The 25,165-nt window shown below is 37.7% G+C and overlaps 1 pseudogene; it reads left to right on the top strand.

Annotated features, from left to right (window-relative positions):
- Positions 1–7,325: 7,325 nt before the first annotated feature.
- On the top strand, positions 7,326–23,441 carry LOC144252277 (isocitrate dehydrogenase [NADP] cytoplasmic-like; annotated as a pseudogene).
- Positions 23,442–25,165: the final 1,724 nt, after the last annotated feature.

Here is a 25,165-nt window from a genome sequence, read left to right as displayed (position 1 = left end):
TTTTTTTTTTTTTTTAATTCTGAGATAGGAGCTCACTAAGTTGCCCAGGCTGGACTCATTTTCCATCCTTCCACCTCAGCCTCCCAAATAACTAGAATTCTAGGCATGTGCCTCCAGACCCTGTAACAAACATTTTGGAGTCACCAACAATGTGTGTTGTTAAGTAGGCACTACTCTAGGGATCAAACTATGAACATGATTATAGTCCATGACCTCAATAAGTTTTTCAGTCCAATATCTGTATTCACTTACAGTTTAATCTGTGGGGAAAAAAAGATGAAAAACTGGTTACCATTTGGTGGTGGGGAGAGAAATCAGTTTAGATTCTGACCTCATACTAAACATCCAAAGTCATTCCAGATGAATTTTATCTGTAGAGAGATGATTTGTGTAAATATCCTCCCAGAAAACTCATCTTAGCCTCCATTTATAATTCTTGATAAATTGACTATTGGTATAGTACTATATTTATATTTCTCCCCATATATTAGTTGCATTTTGCTGAAAATACCTTTTTCTTTATATTGATTACTATCAATATGGATGCTAATCAATTTTCTGTGCCTGACTCATTCCACTTAATGTCCTCCAGGTTCATCTTTATTATCACAAAGATTTTTTTTAAGACTCACTGATATTCCATTATGCATATATACCACATTTTTTCTTTATCCATCCCTGCCTGATGAACACTTGGATTGATATCAATTTGGGTCATTGTAAATCATGCTACAGTTAACATAGGAATGCAGATATATCTTTGATACACTGATTTCATATACCCCAAAGTGGGGTTGCTGAATCATATGGTAGTTCTATGTTAAATTTTTTGAAGTACTTCCATACTGTTTTCCATAATGAGTGTACTAATTTGCATTCACATTAGTAATATGCAAGCTTCCCTTTTTTACTCATACTCTGCAATGCTTCTTATCTTTTGATAATAGTCATTCTAACAGGTGCAAGGTGGTATCTCTCACTGTGGTTATAATTTGTATTTTTTCTGATAGCTAGTTATATTGAGCATTTTTTAAAAGATTTTATTAGTTGTTGATGTCCCTTTATTTATTTTTAAGTGCCTCACACATGATAGGCAAGTGCTCTACCACTGAGCCACATCCCCAGCCCCAATATTGAGCATTTTTTCATATCTATGGGCCATTTGTATGCTATCTTAGGAAAATTCTATTCACATACATTCCCCATTTTATAGTTGTGTTTTTCATTTTTTTATTATTAAGTTGTTTAAGTTCCTTGTATATTTTGGATAATAGCACCTTATTGGATGCAAGGTTGCAAATATCCTCTCATTCCGTAGCTTGTCTTTTTGTTCTGTTGATTGTTTGCCTAGCTTCGCAGAAGCATTTTGGTTTCATATGTTGCTCATTTGTCTATGTTGCTTTTGTTGCCTAAACTTTGGGGTCATAACCAAAAAAAAATATTGCCCAGGCCAATGACATGGACCTTTTCCCATACATTTACTGCTAGTAGTTTTACATTTTCAGATCTTATATTTGGATATTTAATCCACTTGGCCTACTTTCATTCTTGTGCATATGGACCTCCAGTTTTCCCAATACCATTTATTGAAGACACTGCCCTTTTCCCATAGTGTGTTCTTGGCAACTTTCTGAATAACCCATTTACCATAAATAATACTAAACATCCAAAGTCATATATTTCTGGTCTACCTATTCTGTTCCATTGGTCTTGTGTCTGCTCCTTTGCCAGTATTATGCTGTTTTGTTACTGCAACTCTGTACTGTATTTTGAAGTCAGGTAGTGTGAAGCTTCCAGTTTTGTTCTTTTTGCTCAAGATGACTGGCTATTCAGAGCCTTTTTGGTTCCATGTTCAATACAAATTTTAGCATTGCTTTGTTTTTCTATTTTTGTTTTTTAAAAAAAGTCATCAAAATTTTGACTGATATAGATTGACTCTATAGATCACTTTAAGTAATATGCACATTTTAACAATATTAAAATCTTTCAATCCATGAACATGGAATGTCTTTCCATTTATTTGTGTCTTTTTTAATTTCTTTCATCAATGTTTTGTAGTTTTCAGTGTGCAGGCCTTTCATCTTCTTAAGTAAATTCATTCCTAAGTATTTAATTTTTTGTAGCTGTCATAAATGAGACTATTTAAATTTTCTTTTCAGGAGGGTTTGTTGTTAGTAAATAGAAATGCTAATGATCATTGTATGTTGATGTATCCTACAATATTGTCAAATTTGTTCATAATTCCTAACAGTTTTTTTATGTCATCTTTAGGGTTTTCTACATGTAAAATCAAGTCATCTGCAAAGAAGGACAATTTAAGTCTTCATTTCCAATTTGGGTGCCTTTTATTCCTTTTTATTGCCTAATTGCTCTATCATATTATGTTGAATAGAAGTGGCAAGAGTAGGCATTCTTGCCTGATCTTAGAAGAAAAGCTTAGAACTTTCCACCATTGAGTATGATGTCAGCTGTTGTTTGTCATTGAAAGCACTTCCTAATTTTTGACCAGTAGGCTTATCTTTAACTTCCCTGTCCAGTGGCCTGGAGTCAGTCAGTTCTGTACAAAGAGCTCTAACTCACTTCAATAGGTAATGCAAAGATGTTTTTGTTGGTTTTTTTGCAGTACTAGGGGTTGAACCTGGAGCCTTGTGCATGCCGGGGAAGTGCAATCATTGAGCTACATCCCCAGCTCTATTTATAATATTTATTTGTTTGTTTGTTTGTTTGTTTGGGGGAGGGCTGAGAAAGGAGAATTGCAAGTTCAAACCCAGCCTCAGCAAAAAACAAGGCACTAAGCAATTCAATGGGACCCTGTCTCTTTTTATTTTTTTAAATTTTGAGATAGGGTCCCCATAAATTGCAGAGACTGATCTCAAACTTGGGATCCTCCTTCCTCAGCCTCCCAAGTCACTGGGATCACAGGCATGCACCATGGCACCTAGCTGCAAAGATGTTTTTTAAAATTATGAAATTCAGTTCTGGCTAGGATATAATAAAATTAGCTCCCTTTTACCCTTTATATAACTATATAAATTGTTATATCCCTTCTATAGAATGATTTGGTAGATCTAACAAGCCTTAAAAATTCCTTTATCCATTCATTCCAATTCTAGCAATGTAGCCTAAAGAAATGATTCAACTGTTTTTAAAAAGGTAAGTTAAAGATATCTGTCATAGTTATTTAAACAATAAAATGAAGAAATAAAAGGAAACAACACAACTAACATAAATGACAAGAAATTAAGATGATCTAATCTGTTCTAACCAAGACAAATGATATGTAAGTAATATAGGTAACAGAAAATTATGTTTACTAAAATTTTATAAAGCATTTTGAATAGAAGTGGCACAATCAACTTCCTTGAAAAGTTTTTTGTGTCTCCTTTTTTATACCTCCCATTCATACTTTAAACTCTTTTATTATGATTTCTATCAAAATCACTCTTAGAATCATTCTACTAAATGTGCATTCATGAGGTCCTTCTGCTTGCCAAAATTATTCTCAGATTGTCTTTCTTATCTCTTTGTGGTATTTCCTGCTTTTTGAAAACATTGCATGACATGAAAACTCTGCTGATTCTCTTACTGCCCCCCAGATTTTTCTTCCCATTTACTTTGGGAACTCCTTTTCTTCTATATGGCCCTTAAAAATGTGAGTATTCCTCACAGTTCTCACTGAGATAGGCTTTCTTCTGATTCTGTACTCCTGAATGATCTCATATGCTGTTTTCAGCTATTATCAGTATATGCTAAAGATTACCAGATTTCCTTCCCTCTTCAACTCAGACATCCCTCCTGAACTCCAGATACAGATGACTGCCTCCTAGACATCAACATGTTTCTGTCCCACAGGCATTTCAAATTCAAGAAACTTTAAACTTAACTCATTATATTGGTCATCAAATCTGTAACTCTATCTTTATTTCTTCCTTGTTGAAGGGTATCCTGTCACCCAAACTCTAAATCAGGAAGTCACCTTCACTGTTGTCTCTCCCTTAATCTTCATGAATAAGCAGTGATCAAGCCCTACTCATATTCAGATTCTCTAAGATCAGCAAAATGAAAAAATAACAACTTTTGAATATTTACGAGAATCTCATTATCTTAATGATAGTCTCATAACCAAATCCTAACAGAGATTTCATGACCCAGATTTCAGTTTGTATTTATGACAGTATTTGGCGTTAGATATTATTAAAATATTTAGATTCTTTTATTGACCAAATGAAAGACAAATGATGTCAAAGTATGCAATATTAACCAAATTGGGGAAAGTGGTGGGTTAAATTAATCATAATGTGGCATCCAATAGAATAGGCCAGTTCAATTCAAAAGAGCCTGCATGTAAGCAGGGAGCTTCATATTCACATTTCTATCAGCAATCTAATTTCAGTCAAACATCCATTGTTAAATTTAATTCATTTTATTAATGGTAATTTATTGTTTCATAGTTTTATTTATAACCATTTTGTCTATAGATTTATTATTTTAAAGTTGTGTAAGAATTATCAGCATATGGTGCACTACATTTAATTTTTTCAATATATATTTAATAATATTTTATTGTAAGTCAAACTGAAATCTACAAGAAAATAATATTTAAAGTCAACCTGAAATCTACTCATTCCTATATTAGTGGCCTAAGAAACACTGTTTTATGAGATTCCCATGTCATCTTTCCTATCACATTGACTTTGAGACAAATTTGCAGCCCTTCTCTAGCAAACGTTTATGATTTAATGGAATATTTTTATGATTAAACTCACCGTGGTTTTGAATAATATCCTATATTTATTTTATTTTTACCTCATTTTTCTCATATATTACCAACATTTTTTAGATACCTTTATTTTTATTTATTTATTTTAAAGAGAGAGAGAGAGAGAGAGAGAGAGAGGATTTTTTAATATTTATTTTTCAGTTTTCGGTGGACACAACATTTAATTTTTTTTTATGTGGTGCTGAGGATGAACCCAGGGCCCCGCGCATGCCAGGCGAGCACATTACCGCTTTAGCCACATCCCCATCCCTGTTTATTTTTATGTGGTGCTGAGGATGGAACCCAGGGCTTCATGCGCGAGAAGCAAGCACTCTACCACTAAGCCACAACCCCAGCCCATTACCAACATTTTTTATGAAACTATATTTTAGGTAACTTGAAGGATGCCCTGAATAAGAATGGGTATGATTGCTTACTTTTAATAATCAGCAAGGGATAATAAACCACGTGAACCAGATGTGATATGGAGTAAAATTTACAATCTCAGGTGACCAAAGACCTGAGATTTGAGATGCAGATACACCCTTACACTCTTCTATAACCATTTTTTCAGGAATAAGTAGATGTGGATGCTAATATCCGTTAATCCATATTAAAAACTAATAAATTGGCTGGGTTTTTGCTTTCTTCTCCCTTTTCTTGTGGGAAAAATGCTAGTGCCCTCTAGCGTCCAAAATGCACCTTGAGCATTTTTCCCTGCTTGTCAATTATAATCCAATGAAAGATTATTTTAAAAAATAAAATTTCTAACATTGACTCTTGATCATGCTATTATCCTACAAATAGCAATATAAAATACTGTTTTCCCATGTTTCTAGACTAAGAAATACACATACAAAAATGAATCTCTGGAGGAAATGGAATTTTTAAAAAAATCCACTGTTTTCTAAGGCTTCACATCTTTAGAGCAGCTACCTTGGAACCCGGATAATCATCTTTTTCATTATGTTTTAATGCAAATTGTAAATGCGGCTTATTATAGTATATGGTAATAACTGAAATTATAGGTGCATAAAACCCTAAAGATCTCGTTATTGGTTGTGGTGGAAATTATTTACTGAGGCAGGAAGGGTTGCTTTTATATCTGTTGCATCCTTTGCATTCTGGCATCCCCAAAGCAACCCCATGTTGGCTGGAACACTCTCCTTCCAAAGGCACATTACAATCTACAGACCAACCGGCAGCAGCGGGTAGGGAACCCGCCAAGGTGCTGGTCTGGGTGCCTTTACTGCGGACCTGAAAACACGCTTCACAGTGCTCAAGATTGGTACATGGCTGGGCTGCTGCAGCCTCAGCGCGGCCAGCTCCCCGGCCTGCAGGTGGCATTCACGTTCCTCTGCAGCTGGGCTTGGAGAGGAATCCCAGCTGCAAGGAAGCCCCTTCCCCCGCCAGGAGGACACGGAGGTCGCCCCAAGTACTGAGCCCCAGCTTATCTGGGCCCGCCCCTAGGCCCTGGCCCCTCCCAACCCGAGGAGCTGGCAGGCGGCGATTGGAGACAGGGGCGGGGCCCCCGGGAGGTGAGCTGAGGAGGTGGGGCTTGGGAGGGGACAAAAGCCGGGAAGAGGAAAAGCCCTGACCCGCCCACTGGTCCCTGGATCTGTACAGAGGTGGTGTCACAGGCTGAAACAGCTGGGCCCAGTGAGGATTACCTGTGTGTGAGTGTGAGTTTGAGCATGTGAATAACTGTGGCGCCTCCGGCTGCTCGCCAACGTACCTTCCCCTGCAGGTAACCTCAGGCTTTGAGGGGCGGCCCAGGTGCCTGGCTGCTATGGGAGGCTTTAATTCATAAAAGGCTGGAATGTGGAAAAGAAAGAAAGCTCGGCTATGGAGGGAGGAACTTAGCGGCAAGGCCTAAGTTCAAGTAGGGACAAATCCAGGTATTCAGCATGGGAAAGGGAAAAAAGGAAGAAAAGGGTGCTGGAGGTAGGGAAACCTGCTCTCCGGCATGGGAGAAATAAATTGGGCGCTGAGGAAGTTGGATGCAGTGACAAGTGGAAGACCAGATCTGCATACGGAAAGGAAAATCTTGCTGTAGGAGGTTTCAAAGATGCTTAGAAGACCGTCTTGGATATAATAGGAAGAAAACATGCGACAGTGGGGAACTGGGTGCAAAGAAGGGTGTAAGCTGAGGACTTGGGCGTGGACAGCGAACTCAGGCTGCGAGGGACTGGCAGTGGCACATAGGCTGCGTCCGCCTGGGGGCGCGAGGGGGCGGAGCTCTGGTTTGAATTCGAAGACGGTTCCCTAGGACACCCCGGGGCGCGGTGGGGGTCGGGAAAGCATTCCTCCCTTGAGACGGGATTTCAAGTTCTAGGAGGGCGTTACTCCGCCAGCTCCAAGTGTCTGGGTGTTAAGGTCCGGGCACCCGATAGGGAACATCAAGAGTGGAAATCTGGAAAAAGGAACCCGTCCAGATTCCGTTGGAGCCCTCTTGCACAACGTCCACAGGGACATCTGCAAGCTCACAGCGTCACCGAGGACTTACAAACCCCTAGGCCAGCTAACAGACTACGGACCAGGGACACACCTCGGACGCACCCTCAGATGTGTGCACGTAGAAAGATTTGTACTCCCTCGACCTTTATTTGGAAGGTGGACGTGGACCCAAAGCTGCCCTTTGCTCCTCTGGATACTCAGCACTGTACTTTAAACCAGATAAATCAGGCAGCCTGACTGGTATTAAAAACAGCTAAATCCACCTGACGTGTGTGTGTGTGTGTGTGTGTGTGTGTGTGTGTGTGTGTGTGTGTGTTTTAAGACTTTCTATTCCCGGTTTTGTTGTGTTTTAGGAGATAAACTGCAGTTGAGTCCACAAGATTGAGAGGAGTTGGTGTGACTAGAAGTCCGTTCACTGTAAAGGTGAGAATTCATAATTTCTCTTCTTCTGTACTTTCTTTGATGTGGCGATCCTGCCTTTAATTAGTTTTGAGGGCAAGCTAAGATACTGCAATGGAATGAGTCAAGAATATTTCCAATGATAAATTGAAACCGCTTTATTTCTTTTAGCCTAGCGTCTTCTCTGATCTGCAAGAGACTATATTTGGCCAGCAATTATTGTAGTTCTTAAACATAGCCTTTAAAAATTGGCTAAAAATTTGAGGTTAACAAAAATAAAATAGAGCAAGTGGCTCTTTTTACTTGAACTACCCTGTATTATTATTCCAAGTTTGTTTTCTGGAATTACACTAGTATGTCAGGAGATTGGAATTCAACTACCTTCAGATTCAATAAATGAACTGGTGGCTGTTCATTTATTGGGCTTGAAACAGCCCTTCTTTCAGAAGTTGGGGTTGGATGGAGACAGAAAACCAGAGAGGTATAAGAATTCAGTGAATCCAGTGAGATCTAAAGCCCAGGGCATTAAAATCAAATCCAGAAGAAACACACTAATGCCTTACATTGTAGTAACAATAATTCTTTGTTGTTGTTGTTGTTGAAAGATGGTAAAAATTTAATAGATAATTAATGCAGGGAAAACTTAAAATGTTCAGTAATGCATTATAACACATAGAAAAATTATTGCAGAGATTATGTTTGCATTCACTGAGAAGGAAACTAAAAAAAAAAAAAAACTGTTACTTAGTTTTGACATTTTAAGTACAGAGTCTGATCTATTAACTGTATTTGCCATTAAGGAAAAATAGCCCAGTCTTAACTATTGCATAATACTGTGTAAGAACATGGCCATGAAAATGTACTATCAAAACCAAGATAAGCTTGCCGCTGCTTTTATTTGTTATGTTTTAAAGCAAAGACAGGTATGAAAGTAGGATTAAGCATGACAGATTCATACACTTAAAGCTATACTATAAAATGTTCTTGAAATTACTGATAGAAGTAATTAACTCATCCACAAGTTTGCTCATTTCTTTTATTCTAGTTGAGTTCTAAGTTCCCTGGTAAGATATAGGGAGCCTCCTGAATACTAATAAGCAGGAATCTAGAACTACAAATTTGAGAAGTGAAAGTGCGCCTGGAGTTGGGATTATATCCTTATTTATCACAAGAAACTAAGGTTTACAGCTTATTAAGTATTATAATTTTTTATTTAAAGGCCAGAATGCTTTAGCTCAACTGTTCAAGAGAGACTGTTTTTCAGCTTCTGATCTAATCTTCTTATTTATTTTTGTATTTATTTTTTTTTCAATTGATTTCTCCTGACTTTTCAGTCCTCACTCTAACTTAAGGGGTTAAAAGTAATTTGCAGTTGTGTTGCTGGGCAAACTTTCTATTAAAGTGTCATGAGAAGGAACAGATTCTTTTAGCAGGCTCAAGGCCTGTGTCTCTTCGGGAATAAGTGTAAACCATGGTCTTCTTTGAAGGCTCACAGTTTCATTTCTTCCAAAGGATCCAGCTTTGTTCTTTATGGGATTAGATTAATTGGTATTTTGTACCCCCCATGGCCCATTTTTTAAAGGGCCATGCCTCCCTAAAACAATGCTGTTTCCCCCATCCCACCCACTAGTAGTTTATCCTCGCCTGTGAAGGGCCAGAGGAACCATGGAGGAGTTAGGATACTGAAGAACAAGACAGGGACATGCTTGGGTCCTGGGCAGGGGACCTTTCCTACTCAGATTTCTCTAATTGAGAAGTCACTTTTGTATTTAGCTTCACATCTCTGAAGCCTGTGTTGTCTCTAGGAAAGCAGAGTTCTACCAGGAATTCTTTATCTTGCACAGTTCCACCAGGAATTCTTTGTCTTGCACTTCTGAAGTTATCTGGAATATGGGTCATAAGAACCAGTTGAATCTCCTCAATGGTAGTTATTTTCACCAAAATATCCTTTTAGGAGAAATACTAGCACCTGCTGTTCTGCTCATCTTATGGGCCCAATAAAATGAGGAATTGAATTGTATAAATATGTTCAAATAGGATGATATTGTGAAAATAATCTCATTTCATAAGACAAACCAATAGTTGAGAATAGTGATTGCATTATTAAGGACATGTACAAGGTCAGACACCCCTACCCTTTAGCAAGGTGGCCTTGGGCAAAGCTAGTTTTCTCTAAAGGTAAAATGGTTAAACAATTTCCATCTTATAGGGCTAATAGGGCTGACACAAACCACATATAAAGAACACAACACAATGCTTTACACAGAGAAAATTCTCGATTCTGATGGTAAATATAATTGTTATTTGCTTTGCATGTAAGAACTATTATGAACTGTTCTTTTAGTAGTCACGAGATTGTTTATATTTCATTTCCACTTTATAATGAAATAATGACAAGGCATATATCCAATCTGTTCTTCTTTTTAGATTTATTGAAGTAAAAATGTCCCAAAAAATCCATGGTGGTTCTGTGGTAGAGATGCAAGGAGATGAAATGACACGAATCATTTGGGAACTGATTAAAAAAAAAAAACTCATTTTTCCTTATGTGGAATTGGATCTGCATAGGTAAATGAATTATTCGTCCATGAAGCTAGCAGATTCAGAAAGTTTAATCTAAGTTATTTCAGGGTGCAATTGGCTTTTAAAAATAGATGTAGCCATGTTTTGTGAACAGGCTTAAATATACCTAATGAACCTTCTAATTTAACATTCTAGTAGAAAAACTGGATTTATCATTATCTAGAACTCAAGAATCATAAGGGGAACAAATTTTGAGGGCTTTCTTACCTTGATTCCAGTGATGGTTTTATTTGTAATAAATCAGTGCCCACGAGTAGCACAATGTATTACTTGTGGAAGAGAAAAAAAACGAGAGGATGTAAAAAATAGTAAAGTAAATTTTATCCTTTCAATCTCAATTTTCTATCATTCTCTTAATCAGTCAGTGGATGTTTCCTTTTCATTCTTGACCTTTCACCCTTTCATACAGCTGCTGCACTGAAAGAACCCTCATGGTTCTCTGAGACACCCACCTCAAGCCCCAGTTCCCTTAGGTCATCTTTGTCTCTTTGCCCCGTCTTTACAGTGTTTGGGGGCAGATGTGAAAGTATGTTCGTAATTCTCTCATTTTTTCCTTGTGTCTTTTATAAGCAGCTCTTGTTTTTGAGCATTCAAACTAAGTAGAGGCAGAATGTTTAAAAAGGTGAAGTGGCTAAAGCCTGGTAGAGTACAATATAGAGCAACACGTTTCAGACAAATTGTTGGCAACAATTAAGTGTCTGCCTCCATCCAGAAGTATTCAGAATGTGTCCTGAGGACCCGTTAACTTGCTTTGGTTTAGACTTTCAGTTCTCATGCTATCATTAGACGCCCTTTTTAATTGTTCTAAAATTAAGGTGCTGATAATGTCTGTATTGCAGCCACCATATGGTGTAAAGACTGTGCTTGTAGGAGTCCACAAAACATACAGGGAACAGAGCATAAAAACAGTTTCCAAGTGGGTTAAAGAAGCATTTCACAAACTCTCTCCTTTTTCAGAACTTTGCATGACATTATGTGAACTTGCAGGGGTTTACAGGGTCCAGAATAATAATGCTAGCCTCTTTAGTATAGACTCATAAGGCCTTTTAAAGGGGTGTCTTTATGCCTAGGCAGAAAAAAAAAGTCAGTGGCTACAAACTAAAGAATTATTGCAAGTTCAAATAAGTTTTAAGTTGTTCCAAAATTGCTGTTATTTCTGCTTCTTTTTGAAAGAAGTGTAGTGATTGATTGTTTTTGATTTTGTTTTTTGATTTTTGATTTTGTTTTTGTTGTTGTTGTTTTTATGAAGACTCAGTAGTGGTCCTGGCTATTTATTTCTTCTTTTCTTTTAGAAATGTTAAGGGAAGCAGGAAATCCACTAATTTTCTGGTAGATTCTTCTGATGAGAATCATACTTAGGAACATGAAAACTGTGGCCATCCATCTTGTGGAGTTGGGATTAGACGTTGTCTATATTCAGCATTTTCTATGCAGGAAGATAAGAAAGTATGTGGCTTTGTTAGATTTATGTGAATTATCTAAAGTTGAAGCATTAGACATTTTTTTTATTTGCGAATCAATCAAGATTGCTATTTCTGTGTTTGCATCAGCAGCTGGGATATCTAAGGAAAGAAGATGTAAAAACTAAGAACAGAAATCTAGAGACTATTTGGTTTAGCAATTTTTGAGAGCTGAAAAACTTTAAATTCTTAGAGAACAAAATAAGTTATTCTATTATTTTGTTTTTACTACTTTCCATAAAATCATGTTTTTGTGTTCCATGAAAGCCAACATTCATTCAGCTCTGCATGACCTGCAGTATGGGTGTTGGTGTACGTTGAGCTAAAACTTTCTGGTGCATATGAAACTGTTGATGGGTTCTACTACTTATCCAATAAACTGCAGGCTTGTTTCCAGAACATAGACACTTGCCCAAGAATTAGGGGAAGGTTCACCTTATGACTAACTGGCATAAATGAAGCAGTCATTAGTATTTTTTGCACAACAGTAATCTCTATACCCTTCACCACTTTAATGTCAGAATACAAAACATCCTTTAAGCCTTCCAACCCTTTATTTTTCAAGCACAATATTTACTAAGGGAAAATTAGGTAGTGCTTAGGTTTAACTTGTATGCTAATTATATAGAGGGAAGCCATGCCAAAGGGTTGTTCATGTGTTGTTGCCTCAAGATGGTGAAAAATAGGGGGCAATTTGGCAGAGTTCGTTGTTTTCCATTCAATTTCCGGATAGACAGCTGCCCACTAGCCTAGTTCTCTTGACTCTTTACTTCCTTCTTGAATTGTCAGTCATCTTCTATGTTTAGGATACATCAGTGCTAAAACTTGACAGATTTAGGTGTCTTTGAGGCCTTTATGTTCTGCATAGCAACCTCTGCCTGTCACCAGTGGGGTCATGGATTATAACTTATTTATTTTCCTGAAGTATTGATACTTTTTTCCCTTTCTAGCTATGACTTAGGCATAGAGAATCGTGATGCCACCAATGACCAGGTCACCAAGGATGCTGCAGAAGCTATAAAGAAGTATAATGTTGGCATCAAATGTGCTACTATCACCCCTGACGAGAAGAGGGTTGAGGAGTTCAAGTTGAAGCAAATGTGGAAATCACCAAATGGCACTATCCGAAATATTCTGGGTGGCACTGTCTTCAGGGAAGCAATTATCTGCAAAAATATCCCACGACTTGTGAGTGGAATGGATAAAACCCATCATCATAGGCCGTCATGCTTATGGGGACCAAGTAAGTCATTTGGGCATAATTTTCCATATATTTTTACATGACCCAGTAATTCTGATTTATATGGGTTTTTATCCTTATCTTTTGGTGTCTACACCCATTAAGCAAAGTTGCAAAATTTAGAAATTCTAATATGTATAGCTGTATATTTACCCACATTTAGGTAGAGGTAAATACAGATAAACTTACTGTAGATACCCATCTCAACACATGATTTTTGCCAAACATGTTTTTTTTCTTTCTTTATCCTTTTGTTAGTTATATCACACAAATGGCCAATTGTTTTTTTATTTTTTTTATTTTTTAGTAGTATCATATGATCCAACCAGATCAGTGGTTTTCAATGCTGGCTGCATAATAAGATCCACTTATGAATGATTCATTGGTTTGGTTAGGTTTAGCTTTACCTTTTTGGTTTTTGTCTAATATCTGAGTCCCATCTCCACCAGCTGAAATCTGAATTCAGGCTTTTGAATCAGTTCCACAAGTGATTCTAATGTACAGATAGGGTTGAGAACCACCAAATATGATATTAAACATGATAACTGGCTTAGTATTCAAAAGCAATCTAGTTAGAACATTTTTTCCTACTTGAAAACCAAAAATGGATTCTGTATTTCTATACAAATAGACTCATTGCCAAGTTAAGCAGAAAAGCTGGCAATTAAACAAATTCCAAATTGTGCTGAGGCAGGTTTCAGATTTTCATAGAAAGAAGCTTATGTCTTACAAGAACCTTAAAAACAGGAATTCCCTAATGCTATAATCCAAAATCCGCACTTCTATGTAGTCATCCCTGTAAACGGTGTGGCCAGGGAAGATATTTCTGGGGACAGGGTTGCCAGCTCAGTCCCCAAGGAGTTGGTTAACTTTGTTCCACCCTGTGGTTCATACTGTCCCTTCATCCTGGCCAGGCCCCACATAGGTACCAGAGTCCCAAGCAAGGATGCATAGGTGGCAGTTCTTACCAATTCAGTCTGTCTTTTTTTTTTTTTTTTAATTGTAGCATCAGTCATTTGTAATAATGGACATTCTGTTGTTTAAAGTCAAGATTAAAATTTTCAAATGCCAGGTTGATTTGCTGTGTAAATGTGCATAAACCCTATGCAAAGCATTTATAGTGCCTTGATGTCTCAGTTCTTCCTTTTGAGAAATGGAAACAAATCAGCAACCCATAGTGAATGACTTTATATGTCATAAGTGTTCTTTGTAGAATAGATATTTAATCTTTTTTGGTATCTGAATGCTCTTTTACCTACTGTTAGTATTACTATAAACCTATAGGTGTGGCTGGTGATTGTTAATTCCTAACTCCAAGTCTCCCAATTAACCCAAGTCTTTGAGTAAGTTTCAGGGCATGAATGACTTGCGAACACCTCATGTGTACCAGGCACATTTCTCCACTGGAATGGCTTATGCTCATGAGGGAGGTGAACAGGATTTTGGGGGGGGGGGTTCATCAACTGTCACAGCAGCTTCCAGATGATTTTTTTCATGTGGACAAGTGATAACTGGAACGACTGAGCCCTGAAAGTCTAAGTAATGATCCCAAGTCTCTGGACTCAGGATGCATTATTTTCATTATATCACACTGACATCTTTGTAAGATTGATGTGAGAATCAAATGACATCATCTTAAAGCATTTGATACATAGTAAGGACAAAGCATCAGCTCTATCATCATTTTCAGCACAAGTAGTATTATAATCCTCCCTGCAGGACAGCTTCCTCAGCCCATGGGCCAGGTCGTATCTCTTCATCACCCTGCAGCATTTTTATTGATTTATAGGTTTATGACTCTTTCTGACATTTGAAAACTCTCTGTCACTTCTCACTTAGTATTGCCTTTATTAGGTTGTTAAGCTTCCTAAAGAAAGTATCTTGTGTTATTCTCTGTGTTCTCTGTATCAGTGCCCATAAAACTGTCACATACATGGTAGCCTTCTAATAAATACTGACTGACTTTTTAATGTGCATTACCACTAACTAGAGGAACTCTGGACTATCTTCGTTTCTATCTCTTTAAAGATCTGCCAGATGTGGTAGCCTGTAATCCCAGCAACTCAGGAAGCTAAGGCAGGAGGATCCCAAGTTCAAGGCCAGCCTCAGCAACTTCGGAGACCCTGTCTCAGAGTAATTAAATAAAAAAGACTGGGAATGTAGTTCAGTGGTTATGCACCCTGAATTCAATCCCTAATAACAACAACAAAAAATGACAAGCTATATTCTCTTGTTTATCTTGGTGTGCTCTTGTGCTCATGTGTGTTTCTCTGTCTCTCTGTCTCTTTCTCAGATATATATATATTTCCTTATAATTCCTATTGGGATATTTTTCTTTTCTTAATACCTTTTTCCTACTTATATAGTACACAGCAACTGATTTTGTCATTCCTGGGCCTGGAAAAGTAGAGATAACCTACACACCAAGTGATGGAACCCAGAAGGTGACATACCTGGTACATAACTTTGAAGGTATGTATGAGTCCATCATAAGCTACATCTTCTTTTTTTAAAAAACAAATGATTTAGAAACATCATTACTGTTTTTTTTCAAAATTAGTATGTGACCGCCTAAAAATATAACCCAATTCTACACTTCTACGGACCAAAAATCTAACTTAAAAAGTAGTTGGTTCCATACCCTCCCATGGCATGAATAAGGCATGAAGGGTTTAGTCACTTAACTGGAAATGCATATAGGCAATGACAAGGAGACATTTATGCATTTGTCTTAAAATATGGAGGGAAGATTTGCAGGAATATCTTATGCACAAATGGTATAAATTAAACATTAATAGCCCAAAATCATCTGTCATGCAATCCTGCCCTTTGCTCTGGTGTGGTTTGTATTTAGAAATGGTTGCATTATTTGCTAAGATTTTCTCCTTGCCCTTCTGGGAATTTATCCTGTGAAAGTGAAACATTTGTTTTTTTGATTTTTCTTCCCTGGCAGCTTCAAAGTTTCATTAAGGCAATCCCACCCAAAAGTTGCTGAAAGTACTCATTGAAACAAACAAATTTAAAAAATTTAAACAAACAAATTTTAAAAAAAGATAACACCTATATATCTTTTTTTTTCCTTACCTCCTTTAAATAATGTCATCTTAATAGAATCTACTTCTGTGAGTTTCAGCACCCTGGGAGTTGGTATGGGTTCAAGTTTCAGTAATAACAGAGTTCAACTAATAAAAGTTGTGAAACATGAATGATTACATGTAGCGTAATTATTTCCACCAATTGCAGTAGGCATGCTCAGTATCCTTCTGGAAATTACAAGAATTTTCATTTCGTATTTAAAATGCAAATCTCTCTCAATAATTATGGGCTGAGTACACCCTTAAGTTCAAAATACATGTTGGAAATTGTTAAAGTACATAAAAAACAAATTCAAAATTATTTGCCCATTTGTGAGTATATTTCTGTCACATTAGCAGGTTTTTTAAAATATATTTTTAGTTGTTGTTAGACTTTTATTTTATTTATTTTTATATGCAGTGTTGAGAATCGAACCCAGTGCCTCACACATGCCAGGCAAGTGTGCTACCGCTGAGCCACAGCCACAGCCCCCATATTAGTAGTTTTTGGTATTTCAGTATCTTTGGGATCCTGAAGACCATATGTTTTTCTTATTTCCGTGGTCCTTCCAAAACAAGTTAGACTATTCTTATCTAGAACTGATTTTCATCCTATCCTGTCCCTTGAAAACTCCTGAACTGTTCAGTTTGGAAGACTGCCAGGGACTTGAAGTCTAGGCTCAGCCAGGGGAGCCAAGAATTGGTATTTTGGTTGTGGAGATTCCTTTAACCTCGTTCCAGCTATCCCACGTTTACTTTCTTTTTTTTTTTTTCTCTCATTGCTCCCTACAGTGGGTGGTGGAGTTGCCATGGGAATGTACAATGAAGACAAGTCAATTGAAGATTTTGCACACAGTTCCTTCCAAATGGCTCTGTCTAAGGGTTGGCCTTTGTATCTGAGCACCAAAAACACTATTCTGAAGAAATATGATGGGTGCTTTAAAGACATCTTTCAGGAGATATATGACAAGTAACTGCCATTCTTTATTCCTTTTTCTTTCTTTTGTTTCCAAGTAAGCTGGCATTTATGGTATAGAATTTGCATTTCCTTATCACTTTGATTCTGTTACAAATCAAGTGAAAATCTTCAATAATCCTTAAATTAGATAAGAGCAAAACTAAGATTTAGCAGGAGTGAAATAAAACCACTCTAAATTGCTTTTGGAAAATAAACATGTTCTAAAACAGGGCCCATCCTTAATTTTTCACAGAGCCAGGATTGTTTAGTATTTGACTAAAGAACCCTGTTAGTGATAGAAAGTTCTGATTTGTCAAATATGTCAGTTTATGAGTCAGGCCCATTTTCTTCTTTCTAAAAATCATTGTAATGATTGAAACTCTACCTTACATGGTCTTTTGAACTTAAGTATAAATTTATAACAACCTCGGGCCCAACAACCTGTGAGGTGAGCCTGTGTTAACTCTTCAGTTCAGATGCAGTTTTTCTGGATAAAAAAAATCTTTCCAAAGGCATTTTGATTCCCTCTTCCAACTATCCATCTGTACTAAGCCTAGAACTGTCCCATAGTACATCTAGTTTCCTGAATGATATCATGTCATTGGAATATCTTTTATTCCCTTTGTTATATTATTTTTTCTTTTCAGCACCAAGATTGAACCCAAGGGTGCTTTACTAATAACCTATACCCCAGCCCTTTTTATTTTTTTATTTTGAGACAAGGTCTTGCTAAGTTGCTGAGGGTCTTGCTAAATTGCTGAGAAGTTGCAATCCTCCTGCCTAAGCCTCCTGGGTTGCTAGAATTATAGGAATAGACCACTATACTCAGCTTCCTTTGCTACATTCTTAAAAGACTCTAAGTCTCAAGAATATGATCAGTACTATATTGAAAATTAGAAATTAAAGCAATAGTTGGGTCAGCCTACTGTATCACACCTTTCCTGCAAGGTGTGACAGGTGGCCAAATTGGGGTTTCATAGCCAGAGAATGCTTGAGCAGAGATTTAGCCTGTGTTAGAGTCCCACATTTGTGCTCCATCTACTGAAAAGGCTGCTCCCTGTCCCCTTCCAAGCCTTTGGGAGAAGCAGATGACAGCCGTGAAAAGCCAACTTCTTTTTTAATTGTTCTAATTTTTCTCTTGTTTCTTAGGCAGTACAAATCCCAATTTAAAACCCAAAAGATCTGGTATGAGCATAGGCTCATCGATGACATGGTGGCTCAAGCTATGAAATCAGAGGGAGGCTTCATCTGGGCCTGTAAAAACTATGATGGTGATGTGCAGTTAGACTCCGTGGCCCAAGGTAAGGAGCCAGAGCAGCAGGTGGAGGTAGATGGAGCCTGCTAGCCCTGAGGTTATTCCATGGTAGATCTATAGTTTGGGAAGAGGGATTTCGTAGTCCTTAGTTGTAAAACTATGAAATGGTAGTGCTACAAAGCACCCAGATCCATCATTCATTTTCTGACGAATAAAGAAATTAAGTTTAGATGGGGAAGTGGATTATTCAAGGTCACAGAGGAAATAAGCAGGGGTTTAACACTGCTGGCTCCAGTCTTAGGTTAAACTCACCTCATCCTTTTTTTCCTTGAAGTTTTAAAATGTCCAACAGGTAGCCAACTACCTGGTCCAGAAGTCACCCCCTTTTCCTGCATTCATTTTCCCTCCGGTGATATTATGAAAACCAAGTGTACTCAGGCCAGAAGGAGCAATAAAGTGAGTGGCCTGGGTTGTCGGGCAACTGTGAGCAGTATCTCCAGGAGCTCATTCACCTGGCAACAGGTCCTGATCATGCCCCTACTGCCAGCCTTGAATCAGGCTGCTTTGTTACTGTGTGTGTGTGTGTGTGTGTGTGTGTGTGTGTGTGTGTATATATATATATATATATATATATATATATATATATATATATTTTTTTTTAATTTAAGCTTACTGCTTAGCTTTTAACAAAGGGGATTGTACAAAGAAATATTGAGCAAAGAAGTCCAGGGCCATTCACAGAAATTCCAGGAACCAGGTACTTCATGCCAGGGGAATTGGCCAAATCAACAGAAATTCCCCTTTCCCTGTTTTCCTCAGCACCAAGTTGCTGCTCAGTTTCAGTTACTCTTGGTAGCTGTAGGAACTTGATTCTCCCCAGATGAATGTTTGCATAGGCTTTAATTATGTTTATTTTCTCTCAGGAAGTACTACTTTTTCTCTTTGAAAGTTAAACATCTCTAATCAGTTTGAAAATCAGTAGACCAGACCCAAGATTACTTTTATATCAGATAACTGAATTACACAACTCTTTACCACCACCACTCCCACCTCCTCTGTCTCCAGATCCTTGGTGGTTGGTACTAAGTACATACAGAAAGTTGCATTGCTTAGTGGTGACTCGACAGAAGATGAGGAGAGCTATTCCTTGTCATCGGAGTTCTGGGAGAGGGACCCAAAGTTATTCCATGTTTAAAGGTTCTCATGGCAATAAGAAGAGAGTATCGAAAGAAATATTTCAGATGTAAATGACCAGTTATAAAAGTTTAAAGGACTATGAAGCAAGAGATCTGAAGTACCATGGGCCCTGGTAAGAGACCTACTCAAGACCAGAGTCTGGTAGATCAGGTGATCTCAGCTAAATAGATGAAAACCAGCCCAGCTATCTTTTTGTTCATTCTTCTCTAGAGACACAAACTACTTCAGACTCAGGCCATTTCATTTATGTCCTCAGTTTTGACAATGGCATAAGCTTATATCCTAATATTAATAAATAGACAAATTCCCCATGGTAGGGTCCTGAATTCTCTAATCAACTTAATTTGAGTATCTATGAAGCCTCAAAGAAATAAAGGGATATGGAAGAAACTATTAATTCCACACAGAAATTTCTTAACTGGGCTTAAAGATGACCAAAAACTAAAATGAAATTAGAGTAGATCCACTTGATCTCTGCCCACACAAAAGTAGCCATTTGTTTATTTATTGGAAGTTTACATTATTATCTTAATGAGAACTCATAGGTGGTGGCACAAATGGAGAAAGGGTCCCTTGAATTCAAGTGAAAAAGTGTACATTAAAAAAAATAAGTGAATTAACTTAACTGCTAGAATATGGTTCTCTGAATAGGAAACCATGGAAAAGAATTGTTTTGTTGAGGGTATTACAGAGAACAAGGAAGAGCAATTAGAATGTTCTTGGATCTAACCCATCCTGTATTTATGAGCCTTTTGCCCATCCCCATGAGTTTATAGTAAATTGAAGGCAGGAGACAACTCTTTAATCCTTATTTCCTCAGAATAGCAGAGTATCTGCATATAATAACAACAAGATATTGAGCTCTTACTGTGCAGATATTTTTCTAAGAAATATGAATATATATTCACAAATTATATGTATATTCATCTAATCCCACAACAACACAGTAAAGTAGGTCCTTTTATTATTCTCATTTTATAGGTAGGAAAACTGAGTCACAGCAGATATGAAGTCACAGAATAGGGTGAAAAACAGGCAGTCAGACCCCAAACCCTCCATCATGAAGCAGGTACCAGAGATAAATGAGAAACAGCTCAGCTTCTCCAGATCCTTTGACTCTGAGATCTGGATACTTCATTTTCTGAAAGGCAGAGGAGCTACCAATGACTCCATGTGCTTATGCTTACTTTGCTTACCAAGACCTGACAAGATTGAGTCTTTTGCTCTCAATGCTGAGAGACCAGTCTTCTCGCAGATGGACCAGTACTTAATGCTCTGCCACCTACAGGTTATGGCTCCCTTGGCATGATGACTAGTGTGATGATTTGTCCAGATGGCAAGACAGTAGAAGCAGAGGCTGCCCATGGGACAGTAACACGCCACTACCACATGTACCAGAAAGGACAGGAGACGTCCACCAATCCTATTGGTAAGATGGTGTCTACTCCTACATCGATTTCTGACAAGAGAGTGTTCTCCAAAGGAGATCTCCAGAGGAACTCAGGCACATTCCTTAGGCTACTCAGTGTTTTGTGTGAAAAGTCATCAGCAAGTAGCTAATGAACTCTACTAATAGGAGCTATTTTAACATGCTTAATAATGTCCTCAAAATGTGCTTTTCTATTTTGTAGAAGAGTATACATTACAGAAAAGAATATTATCAACAAGTGTATCAACTGTCCCTAGAGCAGTGAAGTGTCACTGGAGGCTACACATCTAAAAGTCACATGGATAGATGCCTCCAACAAGGTGTCAAGGTCAGCACTTTAAAAAGAGATAGCAGCCTAAAAAGAGGAAACCAATGTAGACATGTAGACAAAAGATATAGAGACCTTTTCTAAGACAGAAATGCCTTAAACATCAAGCTCTAGTACCATACCATTAAAATGTAGGTGTTTTTTCCCACACTTTTTCTTAGTGCATTATAGTTGCATAATGGTGGGGTTTGTTGTTACATATTGTACGTGCACAAAATATAACAACAAAACTTGGCCAATATCACTTCATAGCACATTCCCCCTCTCTCCTCCCACCACCCCCTGGTCCCTTTCCTCTGGGGTTTGGGGTATTGGGGGGTAGTTTCTATTTGGGAAAGTATTTCCAGCTTTCCTAAAACTTCTGCCCTATATGGATATCATCTAATAAAGCCCACAACCTAAATTTTTTTAAATGTTCTGTTTGGGGGAATTGTGAAATATTTGGGAATTCTTAGACCTGGTAATGGCTGTTTCTCTTTTTTAGCTTCCATTTTTGCCTGGACCAGAGGGTTAGCCCACAGGGCAAAGCTGGATAACAATAATGAACTTGGCATCTTTGCATAGGTTTTGGAAGAAGTCTGCATTGAGACCATTGAGGCTGGCTTTATGACCAAGGACTTGGATGCTTGCATTAAAGGTCTACACAAGTAAGTATAAGATGCCCTGAACTCTGTGGTCAGATTGCCATTTACCCTCACCAGCATCAAAACACCAGTGTTTTTTGTAATTATGTAAATTGATATTCATCATCCTTTTTAGGGGTCACTAGACATTATCTATGTAGTGTCAGACAGTAAACATTTCAGATTGTGTATGTGTATGTGTGTGGGGGGGTTCTGGTGATTGAACTCAAGAATGTTCCATCATTGAGCTATATCTTTAGGATTTTTTTTTTTTTGGCAGGGTCTTACTAAGTTGCCCAGGCTAGCCTTGAATTTGTGATCCTCCTGCCTCAATCTTCTGGTAGCTGGGCTTACAAGCATATGCCACCAAGCCCAGCTACATTTTAACTTGTGGGACATACAGTCTTTTGGGAACTATGCAAATACTAAACTTGGCATCTACTGTTGTGGCAGGAAGGTGGTCATAGATAATACAAAGATGCATAGATACAGCAACTTGCCAATTATACTTTTGTGTACAAAACCAGACTACAGGCTAAATTTATTCTATGGCTGGGCTATAATTTGCTGATCTAGTTAACAATAATTGAATGAACAACTTATTTAACTTTAAGAAAATGATAGTCAATTAGGAAAAAAGGGAACTCAGAGTCTAGCTAATTTCATCCCATTATTTTCTTTAATTTACAAATGAGACAAATAAGTAGCGCAAGTATAAGATGTTCATTGATTACTATCACTTCCTTAAGTTCCACTAACCTTCAGTACAGTGGAACTTACTGTGCATTGATTGCCTTGGGCTTTTCTGAGGACATGGTAACCAGTATTCCATTGCATTAGCTGCTAATCAGATAACTCTCTCAAAGTCAGAGTTAGTTACCAGGACTCATCTTAAGAAATTTTAGAAAAAATTAACACTAATACCAAGTCCCAACTGGTATATCCTCAGAGATTTCAGTACACCCAAATAAAGTGCATATACTCAATCACTGCAAATTTCTTAACTTGAATTTCCATCGAGAATACAATGTTTGAAATGTTCCAATCTATATAATATATGTAGTATCTATAGGATCTTTGCAGCCTATTTGATGGGCATGTACCAGCAGGATTATGTCAGTTAGTCCATTCTTTTTTTGTTTTTCTTAAATAAAACACTGATAGAAACAAGAGCATTTAAGCTTTTTTAAGAACATGTAACGGTGAATGAGAATGTAGGTAAAGGCATGGCTATACTCTCAACAGGTTTTATTATTTCTAAGAATTAAGGAGTAGGATGAGTCTGCTCTCATTGGATTAGTCTAAACTGAAACTTTTGATAGTTTCAACCTCAAAGCTACATGGCATGGAACCTACTGTGAATGTTTGTGCTTGAGCCTCCACTGCAGGATGCCCAAGACTGGGTCAGCCCTATGAACTGGAAACATAGCCATTGTCTGTATTCTTGTAGCTTGGTAACATTAATCGGTTGACTTCTAGAAATAGATAGAATACTATGTTAAGTAGTGTTTTTAGGAATTTTTTCTCTACCTCCTACAATATTAGAAACAAACTAAATTTCCATCTTTCCTTTTTTCTCTCCTTTTAGCGTACAGCGTTCTGACTACTTGAATACCTTTGAGTTCATGGACAAACTTGGAGAAAACTTGAAGATAATACTAGCTCAAGCCAAACTTTAATTTCATATCTGGGCTTAGGAGGATAAGTGGTCTTGGTAACTAGGTCCACAAGTTTACATTTTTTTTTGTATCACACTCACAGGTTAAAACAAAATCAATTTTATAATTTGTTTGTAAGCTGGAGTTGATCTTTTCTATAAGTTTACACCCTTTTTCTTATATATACAGTAATTGCCACCTTCCTGAACGTGGCAGGGAACTCTTTTTAAATTGTGTTTTATTTTCTAGAAGCAGCCTAGGAGTTACTTTCATATTCAATGTTATTCCTTCACATGTTCAAATATAAATGACCAAAATCAAGAGTGCTCAAAAGAGTTAACAATAGCCACAGTATTGTTCCCTAAAATCTGTATAATATAGTACTTTACTCCCTTCCCCTATTGTCCATGACTGTGGGCACTGGGAATTTTGGTGTTACAGATGTCCCAGTATGTGAGGTAGCTTCACATTGAACGTGCACATGTCTAGAACAAAGAATGTAAGTGTAACTAAAACATGTTGAAGTCACTGCAGTCATTTTATTTCAAGAGCATAGTGAATGTGTCCAAAGTGCTAAATACTTTTGAGGACACTGGAGAGTTCAGAATGCAAAATAAATACTTCCTAGAGGTTTATCTTCTGTATTTGTCTTTTCTTCCTCCTCCTCTGGCCTGAGGATTTTGCTACCCTAAATAGCATTTTATCCACGTGCAATAATGTAAACTGTACCTTTTTTGGACTTCTCCTGGCCTGTTTCATTTGTTTTATATAAATGTGATTTCTCAGAGGTTGATATTAAACACTATTCTAGTCCAGTCTTCATCTGAACTGTTAATTTTAATTAAAATCAAGTGCTAATCACTCTTTTCTGGGTTTTTATTTATGCTTATGCCCAGCACATTCTGCCTCTTTGCCATAGGGATTTGATCTGGGGTTGGGGGGGGGGAAACTCTGCTCTCAAGAATTAACTGGGGGGGAGGGAGGATGGATAAGTAAACAGTGAGAGGTGGATCCCACTACATCGAGAGAAATGAGAATGGCCAAAGGTCATTACTAAAGGAGTAATTAGACAATAGATTCTGTCCATGCACCGCTGAGGAGTTCAGGCATTATCTTAAAGGTTAGTAGGGAGCCAATGAAGCCTTTAAAGAAGGAAGGGACATGATTATATTTTCATTTTTAAAAGTAGCACTTAGGGCAGCTCTTTAAAAAAATAGGTGATGAGGGGTAGAATGGTGGGCACATAGAGAGAGGAAAACCTTCTAGGAGGCTGTTGGATTACTGCAGGCAGGAAACAGTTAAGGCCCAGCTGGAGCAGTGGCACTGAGAACTGGATGAATCCCTTAGATAAGTTGAATGAATGGGTACTGGCAGGGCACATGGGGGCTGAGGGAGAAAAACAAGTCGAGGAGGCTTCCCTAGCTTACCATACTTAGAGAAAGGCTGTCCATATCCTAGCATCTTTGAGAGGGAGGCCCTGTGAGGTTTTGCACTCTCATGCCTTAGAATTCAGTAAGCTGGGGTGGATATCTCTTGGCTATTTCCTGACAAGCTTGGAGTCAGGCCACAGACACTTCCTTAGCATACTGTAAGCCCAATAACACATGGAGTTTTTCAGACTCCTGTGGGGTAGAGCTAACTCAAGATGTACATTTGACCAAGTTTCCTCAGTGCTACCCTCGAGGTACACCCCAGTCTAAGCTCTAGAGCCTTGAACAGCCCCACACAGAAGAATATCATTAAGC

Source organism: Urocitellus parryii, unplaced genomic scaffold, assembly GCF_045843805.1.
Source record: "Urocitellus parryii isolate mUroPar1 unplaced genomic scaffold, mUroPar1.hap1 Scaffold_40, whole genome shotgun sequence".
In the NCBI taxonomy this organism is placed as follows: domain Eukaryota; kingdom Metazoa; phylum Chordata; class Mammalia; order Rodentia; family Sciuridae; genus Urocitellus; species Urocitellus parryii.
The sequence above is the reverse complement of the archived record's forward strand: the minus strand, read 5'-3'. Positions and strand labels throughout refer to the sequence as shown.